The sequence below is a fragment of the Callithrix jacchus genome, chromosome 9, assembly GCF_049354715.1.
Source record: "Callithrix jacchus isolate 240 chromosome 9, calJac240_pri, whole genome shotgun sequence".
NCBI lineage: Eukaryota > Metazoa > Chordata > Mammalia > Primates > Cebidae > Callithrix > Callithrix jacchus.
Genome location: NC_133510.1, coordinates 129,997,212 through 130,003,296, shown reverse-complemented (window position 1 = coordinate 130,003,296; position 6,085 = coordinate 129,997,212). Strand labels below are relative to the sequence as shown.

Here is a 6,085-nt window from a genome sequence, read left to right as displayed (position 1 = left end):
TATGAAATAATAAAATAAATAGCTGGGTGTACTGATGCATGACTGTAGTCCCACCTACTCAGGAGGCTGAGATTGCTTGAGCCTGAGAGTTCAAGGTTGCAGTGAGCTGTGATGGTACCACTGCACTCCAGGCTTTTTTGAGACAGAGCAAGATCCTATCAGAGAAAGGAAGAGAGAAAAAGAAAGAAAGAAGAAAAGAAAGAAAGAAAGAAAGAAAGAAAGAAAGAAAGAAAGAAAGAAAGAAAGAAAGAAAGGATGTGTTGTAGCCCATGCTAATAGCCCTATTTTATTTCCCTCTGCAAAGATCCTATGTCTAAACACAGTCACAGTCTAAGAGGCTTGGCATCAGTACATCAATATATACATTTTGAAGAGACACAAATTAGTCCGTAACACTCCCCCTCCATCTTTCTTGTGTTCACAGGAAAATGGCCTTCCCATGGCACTCTGGCACAAATTCATCCTAGTCTGGGCCAAGCTATGGCAATAGAAAAATAATGCTTTCCATGTGGCAATCCACCCTGGAAGCTAGATGGTTCATCCTTCATTCCTTTACCAGTTCTTCATATGTTGTCTGGTGCATTCCCTTAGAAGGATGAGATGCTGAATGGGGAATGAGGAAACTGCAGCTTGCTATTAATGATGTGAAAGTGCTGAGTCAGAGCAGTCGCAGTGACGTCAGCATGACATAAGGACCACCATTATGCCCTGGCCATGTGAACCATTTAACAGGACAGTCAACAGGGACAGCAGAGGGAAACACCACCAGGGATGTCAACTGGAGGCCCTCTGGAGGGGACTGACCCACAGATGTCCAGGTAGCCTCAGGTCTGTCTTTACGAGACAGGTCCCTCTAGAGAAAGCATACATCAGAAAGGAGTTGTCCAGCACAAGTACAAGTTTTTGACTCATTCAAAAATATTTATTTAAAACCTCTGATGTGCACAGTCTAGAGATACAACAGTATATAAGACAAGAAATAACAATAATAATAATAATAAATCAGGCCAGGAAATTTAAATGTGGCATTTAATAGTGCAGGATGAGAGGAGAAACAAGGGGATTGTCGTCCATACAACGTCAATAGCAGCCAGACGTGGGGCTCACACCTGTAATCCCAGCACTTTGGGAGGCAGAGGTGGGCAGATCATGAGGGCAGGAGTTTGAGACCAGCCTGACCAACACGGTGAAACCCAATCTCTACTAAAAATACAAAAATTAGCCAGGCATGGGGGTGGACACCTGTAATCCCAGCTACTTGGGAGGACGAGGCAGGAGAATCACTTGAACATGGACAGCGGAAGTTGCAGTGAGTCGAGATCATACCATTGTACTCTAGCCTCAAAACAAAACAACAAAACAAAACAAAACAGAAAACCGTCAATAGCAGGGACCATTGCAGAGAAGACTGCACTTAGAGAGACACAGCCTTAGCATGGAGTGAGTGGAGAGGAAGTGGTGGCTGCTTACAGAAAACTTACGAAGCTGGGGAAGTGTGGTTAGAAACACAGAGAATCAGTAGGTAGGCAAAAATCTCATGAAGCCATGGGATATTTCTGCATCCATGAGGAGACGTATAGTATGCTCAAAACCAAAGTGGTCCCTGCAAAGACTTGGTGACAGGTGATTATCTGTGGTCGGTCCCTGCCGAGGATCAGTCCAATTCCCCTTTCTGGTAAGAGGATCAATATTTTCCTGCGTGACTTTCCCGGGCTCAGACCACAGGGTCTGCATGACGCTGGTCTCACCTGACCCCAGTTCCATGGTTGAAAAACTCCAGTGGGCCTCCAGATGACATCACTGACCAGCCATGTTTCTCTCTTCTGTCCCTGTTGACAGTCCTGTTACATGGCCCACGTGGTCAAGGCATAATAGAGGTCCTTATATTATGATAACCTGGCTAAGCTGGGCAAGCTGTTTACAGTCAAACAGCTCATACTTTTACTTTACCAATGAGCTTTGGCTCCAGAAAATCATTCCAGACATCTCTGGGTTTCAGAGGCAAGTTTATTCCTGTATTTAAGCTCAGGCGGCTCAGATATGCTGCCCAGCTTCAGTATCACAGGCGGTTTGGGTCAGTATGTTAGAATAATGGCCCCCCATGGCTTGGGATAGCTTCAGCCCAGGAGCTCAAGACCAGGCTGTACAACATAGTGAGATCCCATCTCTACAGAAAATTTGCTGGGCATCCTGTTGCCCACCTCTAGTCCCAGCTACTCTGGAGGCGGAAATGGGAAGATCACCAGGAGGTTGAGTCTGCAGTGAATCGTGATTGTTCTACTGCACTCCAGCCTGAGTAACAGAGATCCTGACTCAAAAACAGAAAGAAAAAAAAAAGTTGTCAGTCCGAAGAGATTTAACATTGGTCCCTGCACAAGAAAATTTCACAGGCTTGAAAGTTTACCATAATAATAAACATTTACATAAGCTTACATGAGAGCAATTACAAATTGTGAAGTGAAAAAGAAACTTTTCTAAAATACCAGTAGTAGAAATTGATTCATTATGCAAGACGAAAGACAAAATTATCTTTTCATTTTCTCTACAGAGATCGATATTACAATATTGCCATCATAATGTAGAGGCAATAAAAATATGCTGAAAATGTATAGGGAAAAGAAATTTAAAATGTGTGACAGTTAATTAAAATAATGATGCTATTTCTCTACATTTTGTAATGTTTTCCATATTTGTTAACTTTTGAAAATTTGTCATTTAAGATTTTTTTTTCATTTTAAATAGGTGTTTTTCTTTATACCTAAAAAAAATAAATAAATAATGCCCCCCAAAAGATATCCAGGTTCTAATCTCCAGAATCTACAAATATGTTACCTTACAAAGCAAAAGGTCATTATGTTTTCAGATGAAATTTAGATTTCTGTTTAGTTTATATTAAAATGAAAAGGTGGCCCTAGATTGTCTGGATAGGCCCAGTACATCACAAGAGTCCTTACAAGAGAAGAAGAGATTGGAAGGTGAGACTTTGACCTCCGACATTGCTAGCTTTGAAAATAGTGGGGTAGGACCATGAGCCCATGACTGCAGATGTCCTTTGGACACCAGGAGGGGCCCCCAGTTTAAAGTTTACAGCAAACAACAATAGCAAGTAGGAACCCCAATTCTACGATCACAAGGAACTGAATTCCACCAACAACCAGAAAGAGCAAGGAAACAGATTCTTCCCTAGAGTCTCTGGAAGGACATACAACCCTGCCCATTCCTGGACTTTAGCATGATAAGTACCATTTTCAGAATCTGACTATAGAACAGTAGGCTGACACATCTGTGGTTTTTCTTTTTTCTTTTCTTTTTATTTTGAGACAGTGTCTTGCTCCATTGCCCAGGCTGAAGGGCAGTGGCGTGATCTTGGCTCACTGCAACCTCTGCCTCCCAGGTTCATGAGATTCTCCTGCCTCAACCTCCCAAGTAGCTGGGATTACAGGTGTGTGCCACCACTTCTGGCTAATTTTTGTAATTTTAATAGAGACAGGGTTGTACCATGTTGGCCAGTTTGGTCTCAAACTCCTGACCTCAGGTGATCCACCCACCTTGACCCCCCAAAGTGCTGGGATTACAGGCATGAGCCACCACGCCTGGCCACACTGTGTTTTTTTAAACCACTTAAGTTTGTGGTCATTGCTGCAGTGGCAATAGAAAACTAGTGCAGAAGAGAAGGCCACTAGCCAGCAAAGGCTTTAGTTGGACATGTTCATCGGCAGCTGAGCAGAGCAGCACAGCAACGCTCCGTAAGCACCGTCAGGACACTACATGGCATCAACATGGCCCCTCACACAAGGCTTCATGATGGGTGATGTGGAGGCAAAATAGAAAAAATATTTAAAAAGACACAGTTCCAGAAACCAAAAAACTTTCAGTTGATCAATGACCTCACTTAAGGTTTTCAAAACCAGGCATGCACTCGGTTTTGTATTTGTGCACTTGCTTGAAATAACATTAAACAATGGGACAAACTCATCCTAATAATAAAAGGAAACTCACAGTAAGAAACAGCACCATGGTAAAAACAGCAAGGGCGGGTTTCTGGTTTGTTGTGAAGAGCTGGGGGACCCGGCGTCGCTGATTTCCATTCACACACGGACACAAGTGTCTGTGTCCTCCAGGTCCTCCAGCTCACCATTCTCATCACTTCCCGTTTCACTCTCACTACACTCACCTCGCTCATTGCAATTCTGAGCCCGGTTGTCTGGAGGAACGTTGATGAGTCTTGACCAAGATGTCCTCAGCACCTTGGCACCTCCGTTGGGAGTGTCATCAGCGTCTGAGTATGGACCCACCCTCAGGGAGTTTACAGTACAGAGGACAGAATGCGAACACAAAAACAGAAATGAACAACAGATACCAGGAAGCCTGCATGGTTACGTATTTGTTCTTCTGTACCTCTACGCTGTGAAGAATCAGATTGATGTCATTGTTTTTAGAAAATGGTCCATTTTAGCTTTGCCGTTCCTTTGTACTCTGCAGCAGTCTGCCACTGCCTTGTAACAAAGATGTATGCAGAAACAGCAATGTTTGGAGAACGTTATCCCTCACTCCTTGGCAGGTCTGCAGGGCAGCAGTGTCCCTGATGGACACTTCTTACCAGAAGTGACTCACGTCCCTGCAAGGCTGGCCTGGTTTCTACATGGCTGCCTCTCAACTGGGATTGCTGAACCACCCACAAGGGACATTCACAGGACAAGTCTGCTGTGGTTGTAAAATCACAGAGCGGTTGCACGCATCTCCTGGGGATGGACGGTGTTCTGTTCCATTAGGTTTCCAGCTGCTGGTCACCTCACGGTGCTGTCACCGCCTCTCTCTCCAAGTTTCCCTGGCCTGGAAGGAAGACATAATTTTATAATCTCTGTCTTTAGATGAGCTGCCTCAATGGCCAAAGGTAAATATTTTTCAAAGGAAGACATGTTTCTGGAGAAATAAAAAGAGATTGGCAAATTAGCTCTAAAGTTCACAGCAACACTTCTCTTGTTATTTTTTTTCTTTTATTTTTTTTCTAAATGCCTCTTAGCCCTTCTCGGCAATCTGGAAAAGACCCAGTGCTTCCACAACTGATCCTAAATAAACGAAGACACCAACACTTCCCTTAAGGGGATCCGTGTTTTAAGCTCAGCCTTTAATTACGAGATCATCCTTCATTTCTCATTTAAAGAAATTTCTGCCAGAGAGTGGAAGTCTATTATTGTACATGAACACTTCCCGGGACTATAATGAGCTTAGTGATGCCAACAACCAGGAATTAAACCTTCCTCTCGGCCCAGCTTCCACCCCAGAGCCAGTCACACAGGGCCATCAATCAAGGCTCGTTGAACAGATGAGGGATGAAAGTCTTTTCTAATTATATAGCACTTTACTTCTTACAAATACGTTGAGATTTCTAGCCCTATACAGTAGATCGAACCCAAACAAAGGTTGCAGTGAGCCTAGCTGGCACCACTGCACTCTAGCCTGGGTGACAGAGTGACATTTCATCTTAAAAACAAAAACAAACAAAACCAAATATATATATATGGATAAAGCAAGCACAACTGCAACCAGAACTGTCTTAACAATTTGTAAAATTAAAACTGTGTATAGAATACAATAAGCATGAGAGCGTGCTGCAATTGTCCCTCCATCTCTCCCAGCAAGGCAGGTGCACAGCCAGCAGCCACTGTCACGGCTGTCCACGAGCTTCCGGCTGATGCCCACGGCTGAACTGGGAGGAGCTCTAAGACCTTTGCTGAGAAATCTTTTGACATTTACCCGTCCTTTATAAGCACACAGAATTAGTGATGAAAGTAACTTCTAACATTTGCCAAGTTCTTACTACATCATGCTGAAAGCTAGCTATTTTCAGTATTTCCATGTTTAGTTCTCAACGTGCATGAATGAGGTGCTGTGGTAGGAATCATTTGACCCATTTTGAAAACCAAGACTCCAAAATATATGTAGCTTTCCTAAGGTCACAGAGCTAGCAAATGAAGGAAAATAATTCAATCTAGGTAGCTGAACATACCCTATCAGGGGTGAGCAAACTATTTCTGCAAAGGGCCAGAGATGAAATATTTTAGACTCCTGACCCTACACACTC

At 43.4% G+C, this 6,085-nt stretch overlaps 1 long non-coding RNA gene across 1 annotated transcript; it reads right to left on the bottom strand.

Annotated features, from left to right (window-relative positions):
- Positions 1 to 900: 900 nt before the first annotated feature.
- LOC144577797 (uncharacterized) lies at positions 901 to 4,833 on the bottom strand. Its single transcript, XR_013522415.1, has 2 exons — positions 4,175 to 4,833; positions 901 to 2,308 (listed from the first exon to the last, which is right to left on the bottom strand). It is a non-coding gene; the product is annotated as an uncharacterized LOC144577797 (long non-coding RNA).
- Between the last annotated feature and the right edge of the window lie 1,252 nt (positions 4,834 to 6,085).